The sequence below is a fragment of the Rhinopithecus roxellana genome, chromosome 4 (assembly GCF_007565055.1).
Source record: "Rhinopithecus roxellana isolate Shanxi Qingling chromosome 4, ASM756505v1, whole genome shotgun sequence".
Taxonomy (NCBI): Eukaryota; Metazoa; Chordata; class Mammalia; order Primates; family Cercopithecidae; genus Rhinopithecus; species Rhinopithecus roxellana.
Window position 1 is genome coordinate 45,583,889 of NC_044552.1, and position 20,953 is coordinate 45,604,841.

At 35.2% G+C, this 20,953-nt stretch overlaps 1 protein-coding gene across 3 annotated transcripts in view; it reads left to right on the top strand.

Moving 5' to 3' along the window:
- KHDRBS2 (KH RNA binding domain containing, signal transduction associated 2) overlaps window positions 1–20,953 on the top strand; it is a 627,085-nt gene that overhangs the window by 577,779 nt on the left and 28,353 nt on the right. The gene's annotated exons all lie outside the window — the stretch shown is intronic.

Here is a 20,953-nt window from a genome sequence, read left to right on the forward strand (position 1 = left end):
TAAGTGGGAACATGTGGTATTTTGTTTTCTGTTCCCATGTTAGTTTGCTAAGGATAATGGCCCCCACTTCCATCCATGTGCCTGCAAAGGACATGATCTCATTCTTTTTTATGGCTGCATTGTATTCCATGGTGTATACCTACCACATTTTCTTCATTCTGTCTATCAGTGATGGGCATTTAGGTTGATTCCATGTCTTTGCTATTGTGACTAGTGCTGCAATAAACATACACATGCCTGTGTTTTTATAATAGAATGATTTATATTCCTTTGGGTATATGCCCAGTAATGGGATTGTTGGGTAGAGAGGTATTTTTGACTTTAGGTCTTTGAGGAATCATTACGTTGCCTTCTACAATGGCTGAACTAATTTAATAACAAGACTTCACTTATATACCTGAACGTAAAAGTTTTTTTAAAAAGAAAATATAGTAAGAAAGAAGAAGATAAATACAGCCACCCAGAAATAGCTGTTGTGAACATTTTTGGAGTATCTTTTTATCAGTGTGTCATCTTTTTATCTATCTTTCATGTGTGTTAATACATCTACCTATATTTGAAATCATATATTGCAAACTGTTTTTAAATTTAATTTTAACTCACCAGCACATAAGAACATCTATGTTAATAAATGCATGTCTACAACATAATCTTTAATGGCTGTAGATTGTTTCATTGTATGACTGGATCACAATTTAATCATTCTAGTACAGTTAAATGTTTAAGTTATTTTTAATTATTTAAAACTCTAAACAAATACGTGATTAATATCTTTGTAGCTAAATCTTTTTTTTCTTCAACTTTTATTTTAAATTCAGGGGTCCATGTGCAGGATGTTCAGGTGTATTACATAGGTAAACAAGTACCATGATGGTTTGCTGCATAGATTATCCCATTACCTAGGTATTAAGCCCAGCATCCATTAGTTATTCTTCCTGATGCCCTCTCTCCCTCCACAGCCACCCTCCAAGAGGCCCCAGTGTGTCTTGTTCCCGCCGTGTGTCCACATGTTCTCATCATTTAGCTCCCCCTTAATAAATGAGAACATGTGGTTTTTGGTTTTCTGTTCCTGCATTAGTTTGCTGAGGATAATGGCTTCCAATTTCATCTATGTCCTGCAAAGAACAGGATCTCATTCCTTTTTATGGCTGCATAGTATTCCATGTGTATATGTACCACATTTTATATATCCAGTCTATCATTGTTGGGCGATTAGGTTTAGGTTGATTCCATGTCTTTGCTATTGTGAATAGTGTGGCAGTGAACATATGTGTGCATGTATCTTTATAATAAAATGATTTATATTACTTTGGGTATATACCCAGTAATGGGATTGCTGGGTCAAATGCTATTTCTGCTTCTAGATCTTTGAGAAATCAACCCACTGTCTTCCACAACAGTTGAACTAATTTATGCTCCCATCAACATTGTAAAAGTGTTTCTTTTTGCCTGCAACTTCACGAGCATCTGATGTTTTTTGACTTTTTAATAATAGCAATTTTGACTCATGTGAAATGTTATCCATTTTGGATTCGATTTTTCTCTAATGATCAGTGATGTTGAGCTTTTTTCATGTTTGTTGGTCACATATATGTATTCTTTTGAGAAGTATCTGTTCAGGTCCTTTGCCCAGTTTTTAATGGGGTTGTTTGTTTTTTTCCTGTAAATTTGTTTAAGGTCCTTGTAGACTCTGGATGTTAGACCTTTGACAGATGGATAGGTTGCAAAATTTTTCTTCCATTCTGTAGACTGTCTGTTCATTCTGATGATAGCTTCTTTTGCTGTGCAGAAGAAGCTCTTTAGTTAGATACCATTTGTCAATTTTTGCCATTGTTGCAATTGCTTTTGGCATTTTCCAAAAAACCAACTGCTGGATTTATTGATTTTTTTGGAGGGTTTTTTGTGTCTCTGTCTCCTTCAGTTTTGTTCTGATCTTAGTTATTTCTTGCCTTCTTCTAGCTTTTGAATGTGTTTGCTCTTGCTTCTCTAGTTCTTTTAATTGTGATGTTAGAGTGTCAATTTTAGATCTTTCCAGCTTTCTCTTGTGGGCATTTAGTGCTATAAATTTTCCTCTACACACTGCTTTAAATGTGTCCCAGAGATTCTGGTATGTTGTATCTTTGTTCTCATTGGTTTCAAAGAACATCTTTATTTCTGCCTTCATTTCGTTATGTACCCAGTAGTCATTCAGGAGCAGGTTGTTCAGTTTCCATGTAGTTAAGCGGTTTTGATTGAGTTTCTTAGTCCTGAGTTCTAGTTTGATTGCACTGTGGTCTGAGAGACAGTTTGGTATAATTTCTGTTCTTTTACATTTGCTGAGGAGTGCTTTACTTCCAATTATATGGTCAATTTTGGAATAAGTGCAATGTGGTGCTGAGAAGAATGTATATTCTGTTGATTTGGGGTGGAGAGTTCTGTAGATGTCTATTAGGTCCGCTTGGTGCAGAGATGAGTTCAATTCCTGGATATCCTTATTAACTTTCTGTCTTCTTGATCTGTCTAATGTTGACAGTGAGGTGTTGAAGTCTCCCATTATTATTGTATGGGAGTCTAAGTCTCTTTGTAAGTCTCTAAGGACTTGCTTTATGAATCTGGGTGCTCCTGTACTGGGTGCATATATATTTAGGATAGTTAGATCTTCCTGTTGAATTGATCCCTTTACCATTATGTAATGGCCTTCTTTGTCTCTTTTGATCTTTGATGGTTTAAAGTCTGTTTTATCAGAGACTAGAATTGCAAACTCTGCTCTTTTTTGTTCTCCATTTGCTTGGTAGATCTTCCTCCATCCCTTTATTTTGAGCCTATGTATGTCTCTGCATGTGAGATGGGTCTTCTGAATACAGCAGACTGATGGATCTTGACTCTTTATCCAGTTTGCCAGTCTGTGTCTTTTAATTGGAGCATTTAGTCCATTAACATTTAAGGTTAATATTGTTATGTGTGAACTTGATCCTGTCATTATGATATTAACTGCATTTTCATCATGAAATCTTTGCCTGTGTCTATGTCCTGAATAGTATTGCCTAGCTTTTCTTCTAGAGTTTTTATAGTTTGGATTTTATATTTAAGTATTTAATCTATCTTGAGTTAATTTTTGTATATGGTGTAAGGAAGGAGTCCAGTTTCAATTTTTTCCATATGGCTAGCCAGTTCTACCAGAACCATTTATTAAGTAGGTAACCTTTTCCTCATTGCCTGTTTTTGTCAGGTTTGTTGAAGATCAGATTGTAGGTGTATGGTCTTATTTCTAAGTTATTTATTCTGTTCCATTGTTCTATGTGTTTGTTTTTGTACCAGTATTGTGCTGTTTTGGTTACTTTAAACTTGTAGTATAGTTTGAATTCAGGCAGCGTGATGCCTCCAGCTTTGTTCTTTTTGCTTAGGATTGTCTTGGCTATTCAGGCTCTTTTTTGGTTCCATATTAATTTTAAAATATTTGTTCTAATTATGTGAAGAATGTCAATGGTAGTTTAATGGGAATATCATTGAATCTATAAATTACTTTGGGCAGTATGGTCATTTTCATGATATTGACTCTTCCTATCCATAAGCATGGAATGTTTTTCCATTTACTGCTTCCTCTCTGATTTCCTTGAACAGCAGTTTACAGTTCTCCTTGAAGAGATCCTGCACTTCCCTTGGTACCAGTATTTCTAGATATTTTATTCTTTTTGTAGCAGTCATGAATGGGAGTTCATTCATGATTTGGCTCTTTGCTTGTCTATTGTTGGTGTATAGGAATGCTAGGAATTTTTGCACACTGAATTTGTATCTTGAGGCTTTGTTGAAGTTGCTTATTAGATTAAGAAGCTTTTTGGCTTAGATGATGGGTTTTCTGGATATAGGATTATGTCGTCTGTAAATATAGTTGGACTTCTTCTCTCCCTGTTTGAATATGCTTTATTTCTTTCTCCTGCCTGATTGCCCTGGCCAGAACTTCCAGTACTAAGTTGAATAAGAGTGGTGAGAGAGGGCATCCTTGTCTTGTGCCAGTTTTTAAGGGAAATGCTCCCAGGATTTGCCCATTTAGTATGGTATTAGCTGTGGGTTTGTTGTATCTGACTTATTTCGAGGTATGTTCCTTCAATACCTCGTTTATTGAAAGTTTTTAAAATGAGGGGATGTTGAATTATATTGAAGCCCTTTTCTGCATTATTAGTTCTGTTTATGTGATGAACCAAATTTATTGATTTTTGTATGTTGAACCAACCTTGCATCCTGGGGATGAAGCCTATTGGATCATGGTAAATAAGTTTTTTGATGTGCTACTGGACTCGGTTTTCCAGTATTTTATTGAGGATTTTTGCATTAATGTTCATCAGGGATATTGGCCTGATGTTTTCTTTGTTTGTTGTATCTCTGCCAGGTTTTGGCATTGGGATGATGCTAGCCTTATAGAATGAGTTAGGAAGGAGTTTCTCCTTTTCAATTTTTTGGAATACTTTCAGTATGCTTCCAGCTCATCTTTGTATCTCTGGTAAAATTCAGCTGTGAATCTATCTGAGATTCTGGTCCTGAGAATTTTTTGGTTGGTAGGCTATGTATTACTACCTCAATTTCAGAACTCATTACTGGTCTATTCAGGGATAAAATTTCTTCCTGGCTTAGTCTTATGAAGGTATATGTGTCCAGGAATTTATCAATTTCTTCTAAATGGTCTAGTTTACGTGCAAATAGGTGTTTATAGTATTTTCTGATGGTTGTTTGTATTTCTGTGGGGTCAGTGGTGATATCCCCCTTAACATTTCTGATTGTGTTTATTTGATTCTTTTCTCTTTTCTTATTAGTCTAGCTAGCAGTTTATCTATTTTTTTAGAGGTTCAAAAAATCAGCTCCTGGATTCATTGATTTTCTGAAGGGCTTTTCATGTCTCTGTCTTCATCAGTTCCACTTTGATCTGGGTTATTCCTGTCTCCTACTAACTTTGGGTTTGTTTGCTCTTGGTTCTCTAGTTCTTCTAGTTGAGACGTTAGGTTGTTAACTTGAGATATTTCTAGCTTTTAAATATGGGCATTTATTACTATAAATTTCCCTCTTAACACTGCTTTAGCTGTGTCCCAGAGATTCTGGTACATTGTCTCTTTGTTCTCATTAGTTTCAAAAAACTTCTTATTTACCCAAAAGTCATTCGGGATGAGTTGTTCAATTTCCATGTAGTTGTGTGATTTTTGGTGAATTTCTTAATCTTGAGATCAAATTTGATTGGACTGTGGTCTGAGACACTGTTATGATTTCAGTTCTTTTACATCTGCTGAGGAGTGTTTTACTTGATTACGTGCTCAGTTTTAGAATTGCCATGTTGCAATGAGAAGAATGTATATGCTCGTGCTTTGAGGTGGATATTTCTGTATATATCTACCAGGTCTACTTGATACAGAGCTGAGTTCAGGTCCTGAATATCTTTATTAATTTTCTGTTTAGATGATCTATCTAATATTGTCAGTGCAATGTTAAAGTCTCCCACTACTATTATATGGGAGTCCTAAGTCTCGTTGTAGATCTGTAAGAACTTGCTTTATGAATCTGGATGCTCCTGTATTGAGTGCATATATATTTATGATAGTTAGCTCTTCTTGTTGAGTTGAACCCTTTACCATTATGTAATGCCATTCTTTATCCATTTTGCTCTTTGTTGGTTTGAAGTCTATTTTGTCAGAAACTAGGATTACAACCCCTGCTTTTTTCTGTTTTCCATTTGCTTGGTAAATTCTCCTCCATCCCTTTATTTTGAGCCTATGTGTGTCTTTGCATATGAGATGGGTCTCCTGAAGACAACATACCTATGGGTCTAGGCTCTTTATACAGCTTGCCATTCTGTGTCTTTTAATTGCGGCAATGAGTCAATTTACCTTTAAGATTATTATTGTTATATGTAAATTTGATCCTTTAATCATGATGCTAGCTGATTATTTTGCAGACTGTTCACACGGTTCCTTCATAGTGTCACTGGTCTGTACTTCAGTGTGTTTTTGCAGTGGCTGTTAATGGTTTTTCATTTCCATATTTAATGTATTTTTCAGGAGCTCTTGCAACGTAGCTCTTGCAATCCTCTTGCAATGCAGGCTCTGACAAATTCCCTCCACATTTGCTTGTCTGAAAAGGATCTTATTTCTCCATCACTTATGAAGCTTAGTTTGGTCAGATATGAAATTCTGGGTTGGAAATTCTTTTCTTTAACAATATTGAATACTGGCCCCCAATCTCTTCTGGCTCATAGGGTTTCCACTGAGAGGTTCTCCATTAGTCTGATAGGCTTTGCTTTGCAGCTGACCTGGTCTTTCTCTCTGGCTTGCCTCTAAATTATTTTTGTTTCACTTCAGCTTTGGAAAATCTGATGATTATGTGTCTTGGGGTTGATCTTCTCATGGAGTATCTTACTGGGGTTCTCTACATTTCGTGAATTTGAATGCTGGCCTGTGTAGCTAGATTGGGGAAGTTCTTCTGGATGACATTCAAGTTTTCCAACTTGGTTCCATTCTCCCTCTCTTTCAGGTACCCCAATCAGTCATAGGTTTGCTCTCTTAAATAATCCCATATTTCTCAGAGGTTTTATTCATTATTTTTCCTTCTTTTTCCCCTATTCTTGTATGCCTATCTTCTTTCAAAAGATAGTCTTCAAGCGCTGAGATTCTTTCATCCATTCAGTCTGTTCTGCTATTGATACTTGTGATTGCATTGTGAAGTTCTGGCATTGAGTTTTTCAGCTCCATCAGGTCAGTTATGTTCCTCTCTAAACTGGTTATTCTACCTGTCAGCTTCTGTATTTTTTGTTTGTTTGTTTGTTTGTTTTTGAGACAGAGTCTTGCTTTGTTGCCTGGCTGGAGTGCAATGCAGCTTCTGTATTGTTTTATTATAATTCTGAGCTTCTTTGCAATTGATGTACAGCTTGCTCCTTTAGCTTAGCAAAGTTTGTTATTACCCACCTTCTGAAGTCTACTTCTGTCAAGTCAGCCATCTCAGGCTCAGCCCAGTTCTTTGACCTTCCTGGGGAGGTGTTTTGGTCATTTGGAGAAGAGGCTCTCTGGCTTTCTGAGTTTTCAGCATTTTTGCATTGATTCTTTTTCATCTTTGTGGGCTTACCTACCTTTGATCTTTGAAGTTGCTAACCTTTGAATGGGGTTTTTGTGAGTTCTTTCTGTTGATGTTATTGTTGTTTGTTTGTTTGTTTGTTTGTTTTTATTTACAGTCAGGCCACTCATCTGTAGTCCTGCTGCAGTTTGCTAGGGGTCTGCTCCAGACCCCAGTTTCCTCAGTTTTTCCCATACCTGAAGGTATCACCAGTGAAAGCTGCAAAACATCAAAGATGGCAGCCTGCTTTTTTCTCTGGAAGCACTGTCCCAGGAGGATACTGACCTGTTGAAAGCCCTAGTGCACCTGTAGGAGGTGGCTGGAGACCCCTGTTGTGGGCTCTTACCCAGTGAGGAGGAATGGGATCAGGGATCTGCTTAAAGAAGCATCTGACTGCTTTTTGATAGAGCAGGTGTGCTCTGTTGGGGGGGACTCTTCCTCGTCCAAACAGTTTGTATTCTCCAAAGCTGGCACGCTGGAACAGCTGAATCTACTGAACCACAGAGATGTCAGCTGTCCTTCCCAGGGAGCTCCATCCCAAAGAGAGATCAGATCTCTGTCCACAGAACCCTTGCTGGAGTGGCTGAAGCCTCCCAGGGAGGTCCCACCCAGTGAGGGGGAATGGATCAGGGTCCTGCTTAAATAGTCTGGCCACAATCCTGCAAGGTAGCCATGCTGCATTGTGGGTAGCTCTTCCTCATCTGGACTGTTTGTATTCTCCAAACCCACAGGCAGGAGCAGCTGAGTCTACCAAACCACAAAGAGAGTGGCCACCGGTCCACCCAGGAACTCAGTCCAGTCTCAGGCCAACTCCAGCCTGTTGCCACTGGCTGGCTGGAATTCCAAGCCAGTGGGTCTTAACTTGTGAGGTGCTGTGAAAGTGGTGTCTGCAGAATGCTGCTGCTTGACTTCCTGGATCCAGCCCCCTTCCTAGGGATATGTACAGATGGATCTCCCTTCTTGCCAGGGATCCTGGGACCAGAGTGTATAAAACTCCTGGGTCCCTGTGTGTGCCTCAATGGCTGCTCTGCCAAGACTCCACATAGCTCTGTGTATTGGACCCAAGGCTCTGGTTGTATGAGCTCACGAGGGAATCTCCGAATTCACTGGTTTCAAAGATCTATGGGAGAAGCTGATTTCCCGGGTGGGGTTGCACCATCACTCAGCATTTCCCTTTGGTGGGGGTGAGGGTTTCTTTGGCACTGTGCTGCCATTGTCCCTCGCTGCTTGTCTTCATTTTCCATGGGTTGAGTTGTTCGCCTAGTCAGTCCCAGTGAGAACATGGATATTTCAGTTGAAGGTGCCGAATTCACTCACTGCTTTCATTCCTCTCTGTGAGTGCCGTGGACTGCAGCTGATTTTAATCAGCCATATTCTCTGGTCTCCCTAGATTATTTCTTTTGGTCCAAATACACCAGCAGAAAGTAAGATTAGTGGTTCAGTTAAATAAACACTTATTAAATTATTGTATCTGCCAGATAATATACTAACCATACAGTGACAATACTTATTTTTAATTTTTTAAATATATTTTAATATTTCCTTCTAAAAATACAGACACATGTATACACATACATACTTAAACAAATATAAGTCAAATAACAAGATGGTAATCAATTATGGGAATTAGGAGTGAGAGGAAGTTCATTTTCTATAAGGATCAGTTTTGAATTGTCTTTCTTTTCAAGTTGTGGCTTTTTTGTTAGACTGAAATGTAAGATTTGGACTGATGGAGGGAAATGTTTTCTAAAGAAGTAAAATAAAGAGAAATATATAATTATAATCATCCTCCAGTGTTTACAAACAATATTAATATTATTTTAGCATCGTCGCAGTCTAAATCAGAAGAAATGCTGTTTTTGAATTGTGAAAGTAAAACAGTAGAATATGTGTGACTTAGCAGAACTAAGATAAAAGATAAAAATCTTTAGAGAAAATGGTCTTTAATTGACTAGTTAGCATAGGTGAACACAGAATTTGTGAGATTATAAAATAGAATCTGGCAGATGCCTAAATGGAATAATTATATCATCCTCAGTAGAAATTCTAGAGGAGGTTCACAAGGTAACAACCCTACAAAGGTTCACCTGAAGTTCAGCAGCTATAACAACTTTAATTAATCCCCAGTTATCTTGCAAGATATTGTTAGTTCAGAAAAATTTAAAATTGATCAGAAAAGGTGCTTCACCAAAGAATCCTCAAGAGGCAGCTTAACTGAATGACATTAATGACTGGTAAAGATGACAATGATATAAGGGGTCTCTGACCATCATCTTTTTCTCTCACCTTGTGTCTATGAGGAGAAAAAGTTAAGAAACAAATTGATGAGTTTATTATGCAAGCTTCAAATTGTAGGGCTAGTATTACAGTTTCCAGGGAAACTCACATACTTCAAGTTTTGGCTTAAGGCAAGTTACGTCCTGGGATTAACACCTTTAATTGAGCCAAACATTTAAATTCTGTTCATGTTCTGATATGTTTTTTTTTTTTACATACTCCTCAAAGACATTAATATTTTCAAAGATCAAGCTTCTGAAATCATGGAAACTCACAAGATTTTGTCAGCATTTCCCAATGTCCAAATTAAAAAAAAAAAAAAAAAAAAAAAAAAAAAAAAACAACTCTACCAAACCAAATTATACATGTAGAAAAAAAGTGGTTTTCATTTACTTAGATATCAGTGATAATATTGCGAATAAAAGTAAAAGACCAATTCAGATATTTGATTCTAATAGTAATTTAATTTGGATGTGAAATGCTAAAAATTTATAATCTTCCAATGTAAACTTTTAACTGTAGATTGGTATAATGGGCAAAATATTAAAGTGGAAGTCTTTGCTTTTCTTAAATAATGAATCAGGTAAGGAACTCACACAACCTAGGAAAAGAAGCCTCCCTTCTGTGGAGAATGTACTAGGAGAGCAAAGATGTATAGATGTAGATATAGATACAGATATAGATAGAATCTCCCTCTGAAATATAAGGCATTAGTTACAAAGTTTTCTAGAATGAAGACTCTTTTTGAATATCTGTAGTTGTCAGGGATAAAACAGTAGGGGGAAAAATTAGACTCCTAAATTAGGATAATCTGTGGAGACTTTAATCAGGGAACTATTTTCAGTGGAAGAGTACCACAAGGAACAATTTAGTCCCCTGAAGATAGTATCCGTAAGGTGAGGTGCTCTACCACCAAAAATAGAAATGAAAGGGAAGCAGAGAAAGCTGTGGGAGAGGCCACCTGACAGGAACTGAGACCCTCTGCTTCAGAATGGCAACCACGGCCATCCTACAGGAGGAAGTACAGGGAGTTTGCATCCTGATCTCACTCTCCTTCCTCCTGCCAGTCTCCTACCATTTTTCCCACTGGATGGACACATTAGGAAGCAGAGAAAAACTGATCCAATAGACCGTGTTGCCATTAGTCATCCTCTAGGGAGAGAACAGAATGGGGGCGAGAATGAAAGTGGGAAGGCAAATTGCAAAGATCCAGCACAACATCTAAAATTTTTATCACACTTCAATTAGTAATTGTGCATATTAGTGTCAGTTGCTTGAACATATAAATAATAATGTGAAATTGTTACAGAAATAGTAATGCTTTTAAATGCAATTTATATTTTGTTTATGAGAAAGCAAAAGAAATCAGAATATACAGTGAATATACATATCTACATTTGGTGGAAAGATAGGTTCTCCCTCACACAAACTTCTTAGCTTCTCAAGGGTCAGAGCCTATAGGATGGGATCCACTGCCTTTTTTGCTCAAAGGCTACTTGGAGCTATTGGTTTATAATAGCTAACAATCATTTTGTGCTAGCTGCTACACGAAATGTTTGGAGGCGTTTTATCTCATTTAATCCCTGCAACAACATATGAAGCAAGTATTTTTTTGTTGTTCATTTTATCTAGAGAAGTTTTAAATTTTAGAAATGTTAAGTGATTTTTCCAAGTATAATACGTTTAAATAGTAAATGTTGCATTTGAACCCACATCTGCCAACTCCACAGTGTTAGACATAAAGACCAACAGGTACTACTACCTGAAAATGTAAATTAATTCAGACATCTGTTATGTACTGCAAAAGGCCAGAGAGAATATGCATTTAATACAAGAAAATAGGGAGCTATCTGCATGCTTTGCAAACAGGTCTGACCAAAAGATACTTCTGAGCAAGAAGAAAAGAAGAAATTATTTGTTTTTAGGCTATATGTTTAATGTAAGCCCTTATATTTGATACTGAGTCTACAGAAATCCCTCTAATGAAAATTAAAGTGGGAGGCACTGCAGTTACCCAGTAACTTAATAAAAGTTATAATATTAAGTATATAACAGCTTGTCTTATTCATTTAAGTGGCACTGTTCACTATAAAGTTACTCACCCTCATTTTGTAATTTAATTCTCTTATGTCTCAATGCTATAGTCTATAATGAGATTGAATTTACAGAAGTTTATTGGATTTAAGTATTTTCCCACAGTTATTCTACAATTTACTTGTATTTTCCTGCCATCTACAGACCTCTGCATGCATAAACAGTAGGTTTGATATTGTTTGAATTTACCATACCAGGATGAGAATTCAGCTCTCAATAAACACTGGATTTTTTTTTCTCTTTTTTAGTTCTTATTTGACATATTTATTTTAGGCACTTTGAAGAACCAATGTTAGTTTTAGGAAAGAAATAATGTGTTTCCTCAAATTATCATTATGTGTACATTGTATTTATTGATTTTTTAATTAATTTAAGGTTAATTTTGATAATAACTAAACTACTTGCCTAAGTAGTTTAAATACAATCTGTATTTAAAAATCTACCATTAAAATACTTTTTATGAAACTCTAATAAGAAGAGTTAGAAAAACCATTTTCTCTACTCACATGAATGACAAGTCTCTCAAGAAAACCTAATGAAGTGTTTTAGAAAGTAACTAAAACCTGCTTAATCTTTTATTGAGATCAAGGCATGTCAACATGTCAGTCATTTCTCCTCACCAGGTTAATTTAGAATTGGAAACACTCCTCAGGAGGAAATAAGAAGGTATTGGGTAAGCCATACACAATCAGTGCTTCAAAAATAGGAAGAATTAGATCATCTTAAATTCTGAAAGAACCTGATGTGTTGCAAAAAGCCCAGCATTAAGGACAGATAAAGAACCTAAAGTGAAATTCTGGTTTCACTGGTAGGTGAAGAGAAGCCTAGCTTCACACACACAAAAGAAAGTTTAACATATGAATAGCATATATAAGGAATCAGGAATGTTTATGAATGTATACAACTGTCAAAGTATGCAATAAGGAGTGGTGAAGACTGTGGCAGACTGGAACGTATGTGCCCTATCTAAAGTGACTATCATTTTTTCAACATTAGGATATTGTGGCCAAGTAGTCTAGGTTAAAAAAAAAAAAAAGGGAGGTCAGTAATGCTTGTTATTTTTTCCTCCCCAAGAAGAGCTGGAAGTCTAGGTTTTCCGGTTACTATTCCTGCATTTAGAAACCACCCCAAAACCTCGTAGTCTAGAACAACCACTTTTACTATGCTCAGGAATTTTTTTGTGCATCTGGAGTCTTAACAAGGTACAACAAGGGTGGCTTGTTTTTGCTCCACTATGTCTGGGGCCTCAGCTGGGAAGGCTCAGAAGCCGAGGGTGACTCAATGGCTGGGATGTGAAATCACCTGGGGATTCTTCTCATATTATACATAGCAGTTGATGCTGGCTGTCAGCTTGTCCCTTAATTAGCACTGTTGCGTGGAGCACCCATACAGTCCTCTCCATGTCACTTAGGCTTCCTCATAGCATGGCAGCTCAGGCTACCAGATATGAGTATCCCAAAAAGCAAATGAGAAGTTGCGTTACTTTTTATGACTTAGCCTCATTCTGTTGATTGCAAACACCTCACAAGTCCAGCCAGATTCAAGAGAAGGGATAATAGCCTTTACCTGTCAGTGGGTGACAGCATGATTCAAGAATGGAAGAAAACATGTTGTAGCCATTTTTTTTTTTATAATAAAACCTGCTACATCAGTTTTTCTGTGCAATACTCTGATTTTTAGATGCTGACCACTAATTTAAAGAAATTATACACTTTAAGGATTCAAACCTATCTATAGATAGCTATGATTTTCTAAATTCTCTTCAACACAAAATAATCAAGATAGAGAAAAAAATATCAGTATTCAGGAAATTCTTCCAAAGGCACAGTAGGAAGGATGTACTAAAATACAGAGGACTATTTATAAACAATAAGAGAAGAAGACAGACATTCAAATAAACTCATAGCATGTGATAAGTACTGTGCTGGGAGGATGTGTTAGAGGATATGAGAGCTTGGGCGTTCACATAGGTAGAGGGTTAAGAGAAAGTATCACAAGACTTCCCAGAAGAGCTGATGCCAGGCTAAGATTGTAATGTTAAGTAAAACTTAGGCAAGGACCTCATCACGTGCAAAGACAAAGAAATGAGAATATGATTCATTACTAAAGAACTACATTTTCTTCAGGCAGATCAGATATTTGAAAGTGATGGGGCATATCGTTGAGGCGATAGGAAGGAAATAAAGCCTAAATACACCACTAAGAAATAAGAAAAAAATGGGTATTTGGATAGAATTTGAGGTTATCATCAAATCTAGAATTTAGCAAGACCAAATTCATCTTTGGAAAAAATTATGATCATCCTTTTTCTGCACCAGGCCAATGTAGTTATCTGAGCTCAGTAAATTCTCCATTGGCTGCCATTTCATCCCTTTCCTGAGCAACCTTTCTATGCTTTCATTGTTTTCTTTAGTTTCTTAGTCAATTTGCATGTTTAAAAAAAAAAAAAAAAAAAAGACGCCTCCAGGTCTTGCTATTTTGCACTTACACCCTGGTAATTAGAGATGAGAGATGTTTTTATATTTTTGTATAAATTTATAGGGTACAGTTGTAATTTGTTCTATGCATAGATTGCATAGTAGTGAAGTAAGGGCTTTTAGGGTAACCATCACCCACATATCATACATCGGACCTATTAAGTAATTTCTCATCACCCACTTCCCACCTGGTTCTCCCACTTTTCTGAGTCTCCATTGTCTGCCATTCCACACTCTTCATCCATGTGTACATATTATTTATCTCCACTTATAAGGGAGAAATGCAGTATTTGTCTTTCTGTGTTTAAGTTATTTCACTTAAGATAGTAGCCTCCAGTTCCATCTATGTTGTTGCAAAATACATGATTTCATTCTTTTTTATGGATAAGTAGTATTCCATTGTGTACATATGCTGTGTTTTCTTTATGCAATCATCCATTGAAGGACACATAGGTTGATTATATCTTTGCTATTGTGAATAGTGCTGTGATAAACGTGAGTGCAGGTTATTTTTTATACGTATATATAAAATGATTTATTGTCATTTGGGTAGTTACTTAGTAGTGGGACCACTGTATCAAATCATAGTTCTATTTTTAGTTCTTTGAGAAATCTACATACTGGTTTCCATAGAAGTTGTACTCATTTATATTTCCACCAGCAGTTTATAAACATTTCCTTTTCTCCACATCCTTGCCAACATCTGCTATTTTTGACTTTTTAATAACAATCATTCGGACTGATGTGAGATGGTATCTTATTGTGGTTTTATTTGCATTTCTCTAATGATTGGTGATGTTGATGTTGGCCATTTTTATGTCTTCTTTTGAAAAAATGTCTATTTATGTGTTTGCTTACTTTTTGATGGGATTATTTGAGGGATTTTTTTGTGGTTGTGTTGAGTTGTTTGGGTTCCTTGTAGATTCTGGATATTAGTCCTTTGTTAAATGAATAGTTTTTAAATATTTTCTCCCATTCTGCAGGTTGTCTGTTCACTCAAGTAATTATTTATTTTGCTGTGCAAAAGCTTTCTAATTTAATGTAGTCCCTTTCATCTATTTTTTTTTTTTTTTTGTTACCTGTGCTTTTGTGATCTTAGTCATGAATTATTTGCATAGACCAAAGCATAGAAGAGTTTTTCCTAAGTTTCCTTCTAGTGTTTTTATAGCTTCAGGTCTTACATTTGAGACTTTAATACATCTTGAGTTGACTTTTGTACATGGTAAAAGATACGGATCTAGTTTCATTCTTCTGTGTATGGCCATCCATTTTTTCTAGCATCGTTTATTGAAGAAGGTGTGTTCTTTCCCCAGTGTATATTGTTGTCAGTTTTGTCAGTGATCAGATGGCTGTAAATATGCAGTTTTATTTCTGGGTTCTATATTCTGTTTCATTGATCTATGTGTATATTGTGTACAAGTACCATGCTGTTTGGCTACTATAGGCTTGAGATTCATATGGAATCAAAAAAAGAGCCCGAAAAGCCAAAACAATTCTAAGAAAACAAAAACAAACAAACAAACAAAAAAAAACTAAAGGTATCAGATTACCTGACTTCAAATTGTACTACAAGGATATAGATAAGGAAGATATTATCTTCTAACACTGCAGTCCACATGGAAAAAGAAAGATCTTTGTGGTCTTAAATCACAGAATTGGAAAACTAATAACAACACACTTTATATCTTTGGAGGACCTCAGAAAAGAAAATCAAATTTACCTGGGAAAAATGTAGGATAGAGTCAGAAGAAGATACAGATATTATTTATTTTTATAATTAGAATTTCAAATTTCTTCAATCTTTTGATGTGTTATTAAATTCATGTTTATTAAGGGTTTGCTATTTTGCTAGGTGCTAGTAATGGAATGGTTAACAAATATGGTACATTAAAGTATGAGTTCACAATCCTCCAGTTGCAATGCTGTACATCTGATGTTTCATACTCAGAATTTTTTGTATTTTAGAAAGACGATACAATGCATATTTTATATATTGCATATCACTACTTGTGACATCTGGGCCAAAAATATATATTAATATTATTGTATTAAGTATATGAATAACTATACTAAGCAAGATATAAATGATTATAAATAGCTTTTTATCATGTTAGGTCAGAATTTTGTTGCTTAATTCCTTCAGACACCCTATTTAAGAAGAAACTTTTGGTTTTATAGCTTTTGGATTTGAAATTTGACGATAAATAATTGTGGACTTGTGTTACATAATATTCAGTACTATTAAATTATAGGAGACATATGAAAGAAGCAAAAGAGAAGTGTAAAATGATAGGCAGGGGGCACAACCATTTCCAAAGGTAGAACTTTACTACTACTAATAATAATAGCTAAAATACTAAGCATTTGCAATGTGCCAGATGCCTATATTAGGTACTTTGTAAACATTATCTAATGAAGTAGATAATTTTATCCTCATGTTATAGATAAGGAAACTAGGATTCCAAATGTTTGCTATGTCCAGGACTTTATAGCTTAATAAGTAAAAGATCCAAACTTTAAACTGGTTTCTGTCCAATTCCAAAGATGGACTCTCTGTCCTAATATCATATTGCTTCCCAAATACTTCATTGTATTTTTTAAACACCTCAGCTTATTGGAAAACTCTAAAACTGAAACAACATCTACCTCCTTGTAATCTCAATTTATATACATTGGTCTCTAATGTGTCATGTAAACCTACACATAAATAAATCTAGGTTGTTTTTGCATCCACATGTCAGCCTTGCTTAAAGAAGAAGATATCCCTCTGTCAATATCCAACCCAGAATGTGGTAGAGTATTCTTGGTTATGGTTCTTCACCCCTCCCTACTTTCATGACCTTTGCAGTGTGATTTTTCAGTACCTCTCAATAAAGTGACAGAGTATGTTTTTCTGACTTTTGCTATAATGTATATTGCCTCAACTGATACAGTAAAGTCACAACTAAACCCAGGTCTTAGGAGATTTATGTATTTCCCACTTGTCTTCTTGCCATTGCCATGAAAAGAGCTCCCCCATGTGCCTGATTTTCTTTTAGTCTTGGCTTCAGAATGAACACATGAGGAGCTTAGACCTCAGGGAGTGCCAAGCCCAGCTCTGTGCATAACTAGAACAGAGTACAGGAAGCCCAGCCTAGATCAGCCAACTTCCAGCCAAACCAAAAGCTCATGAACTAAGTAATTTCTTATTGTTGTATGATGTTGATATTTTGTAGTCGTTTGTTATGCAGTATTACTATACCAGTAACAAACTAGTATCAAGAATAATTGCCTCAGACATGATTTCCTTCAACTATTCTTGGTATATCATAATTCCCATTTCACCAAATATCTTAGATGTTTTCTCCTGAAATAACTCCAGTGGTCCTAGTGTCCATCTTAAAGTTGGGCTCAGTGATCTTGAGATATATCAGATGAGAGTTGATGGGTGCAAAGAAAGGGCACTATTACATCCTGTGTTTCTTTCTTCAAAAGTCCTTCAACATATATGAATTTGTGGTTTTCTTAAGTGGCTATGTCACATTATTGTATTTTATTAAACTTGTTATCAACTGAAAACTTAGGTTCTTTCTAAATTAACTGTTGTCAAACCAGTTCTAACATTATCTTGAGTTTTCACAATTGATTTTTTTAAACTAAGCCTAGAAATGCACATTTATGTCTGTGACATTTCACCTTGTTGTTTAAGCTTCTTATTACTGGTTTTGAACTCACTTTTGAATATTAATTCTTAAAACAGGTTACTAGTTATACTTCCTAGCACATCTTATATTTATTATTTTTATTCAAGTACTATTCAAGAAAAAATTTAGGAAAAAAGAATACCAAGAATTAAGTTTAGTAGCAACACTTAAATTGACATTGACCACTAATTAAAGTTCCATAAGAACAGATGTAAACATAGCCACAAATCTGTGTGCCTGTACTGTCAGTCAGCTTACAAATTATTCACATAGAAATTAAATAGTGTTTTTAAATTATTCATTTATTCAACAAATATTTGTTGAATATCACTATTCTGGACTCATGTATACAGAAACAAATAAGGTATTGCTCAGGCTTTGATTAATTCACAGTTACTATAGGTTTTTGAAAAGTATGATTTCAGACTTCTGTATCAGGAACACTGTAAATGCAACTCCAGATTTCTGAGCCTCTGCTGAGTCCATTTGCATTAAAATCTGAAGAATGGGGCTCAGAAGTTTGCATTTTTTGCCCAGCATCCTTATAATGCTTATGCATACTAGATGTTAAAAACCATTGTGATAAAGAATTAGATCAAGATTGGAAAAAAAAAAAAAAGCAGCTCAGGTACAATGAGAGCTGATCTACCTGAAGGTGTGAGCAGAGTCTTACACAAGACAAGTGAGAAAGGGTGAATCTTGCCTGGGAGGGTGGGTAAATACATAATACAAAGCTGACCATTCAGCTGGATATCAGGAGGATGATGAATACCTTCCTGGATGAACAAGTAGAAGGAGTTCCATGTAGAAAATGATTACCATAGTCAGGGTCATAGAGTCATAAAAAACTCAGGTCTTTAAGAGACACTCCACCCTGTCTTGATACAGAGCATATTAAGAGGGAAGTGACAGGGAAGAGGCTGGATAGAATTGAAACATAGAAAATGGACTTGTGCTCGGTGCTAAGGAATAATCACTCGCAATCTGAGAGAAAAGGAAGACATGAAAATACATGATTAAAATTGAGTTCAAAGTATGCCTCAGTGATGGTAAACAAAGACAAACAGAATTCTGATTTCCTTTCTCTTTGCGGTAATTTGGCATTATTACTAATGTTTTGTGGTAAGCAGGTTTTATAATGCTTCTAATCACGAAACAGTAAAAACTGCACCTGACTTTAGGTACATACCAAGAGTTTCTGGGTGAATGTGACATTTTTTTTCTTATAGAAAGAAAAACTGCCAAAATGAAATCATTGTTGTCAGCTCACGTATTCTTTCCCCAGACTCTGGTCATTTAAATTTCTAAAGTCTGATGCATGAAAATAACCTTTTACTTAATAAGTAACAACTGATTTTGGAACATCATGCAAACACAGGTGAAATTCCATTTGGGACTTAAATGAGGAAGAATATAAATCACTATTAACACATAGCTGTAGTGCAGCTTGCACCAATGAATTCAGTAGCAAACTCAACTAAAGTATTGAAATAACTAGAAATTATACTGATGTTTACAGCACTGAAATCCTACTGATGTTCATGAATTGTGACAGCCAAAGGTATATGTGATATAGTTAAAATTATGTCCATTTCAACTAGGGTTCAATAGCGTCTATGTACTTGTACCAAAAGCATGTAACAGTTCATTTAATAACATCATGTACCACTGAGCCTAATTAGTCAGTGGAAAGCATTATTTATAGAAAATTATTCCTATGTTCAAATAATAATTCTACATAATAAAACAAAGATTAGTACTTTGTTATAAAATTGCTCACCCCTCATTTATATAATAAAGGGTCAAAGTAAGCAAAAAATAAAAGCTAAATTGAAAAGAAAATATTGAAGAGTGTTTATAAAGGGAGACAATTTGCAGAATTCTATGCTCATTGTTATATTCAAAAAGCAAAAGCATGTATAAATATATTTCCTTCTCAATTGAGATATGAGGTTACCTCAAATGAGGCAAAATACCCATTTTTTATAAAAGGAATCATTGCAAAGCTGATCATAATTCTACACTAGATGCCTTATATAGATCATCTATCTTGATTCCTAATCTATGAATAGAGCAAATATGTCACTTTCCTCATGAATAATCAGCCTATATTTCATCCTGTGAACATTAAATACCATCAACTAAAACTTAAGAAAGCATATATGGTTATTTCATGTTTCAGAATATTTCAAGAAGATGAAATCTCTCCAGCACCGCAACTTTTATGAATATTAAAAAGAGAAGCTTTGCGTCTATACGTTTATTGAGTGGACAAATACTTATTAATAGTTATTGAGCACCTGATGTGTACTAGACCCTTAAAACAGCCCTATCACAGGTTATCTCATTAATACTTCAAGTCGACATCACTATTGCCCATATTTAAAGATCAGGAAACTGGCAGTTGGTGAGATTAAATGATTTGTCCAAAATGACACCCAGCAATTCTCAAATTTAGTTTCAATTTTTTTTGGATTCTGTATATCATTTTTAGAAAAAGTACTGATTGTATTCCAAGTGGATCACAGAATGGAGACTTCACTCTTCTCCATCATGAGACTATGGTCTTTACTTGTCTCACAGTGACTTGGCTGTGAGTGGGAGATTTACATCTTTGACTTTCTCAAAACAAACCAATCAGAAAAATAACTGCAGGAAGTTATACTGTTTTCTATCTATCTACCAATATGCCTATATGTCTATTTATGTTTAATGTATTTAGTGTACTCGTTAATTTTGGAAGACAAAAAGTTATGTTACATTTATACAGAAACATGGCTGCCCTGTAGCAAAATGCTTTCCGTGTAATATTATTCATTGAATGCATTGAATAAGTAAATAATACAGTAATAAAATTTCAAAAATATTTAAAAATTATTTATTCAATCTTAACAGAATTTCAAAGATACTTTAGAAATGTAGTAATAAAACCCATGATCTTTGCTTTGTTAGTCTGTGAGAGCCAGTGATATTTGAGCACAGAGAGACATATTTGCATTTTGATTGAAACATATACATGCAAAAAAAAGTATTTTATTTAATATTTTTAGTACAAAAATGATCAATTTTTCAATTTTTGAGTAAAAATTGTTGAGATAGTTCTACTTCTTTGAAATATATTTTAATTATTCCAATACTTAAAATGTGTAAAATAAAAGTTATTTAGGGAGTTTGAAGGGTTGATGTGGTTTATTTTCATACCAATGTGAATGTAAGGATATTGAATTCTCAGCAAAGCAAATGATCACACATGTGAGCACTAATTTCTAATATCAGAGAGATTAACTTGTATGTTTTAATTCTCTTGCAGTCCTCAGATTAAAGGCCAATTTCTAAATGGAAAAAATCTTGAAT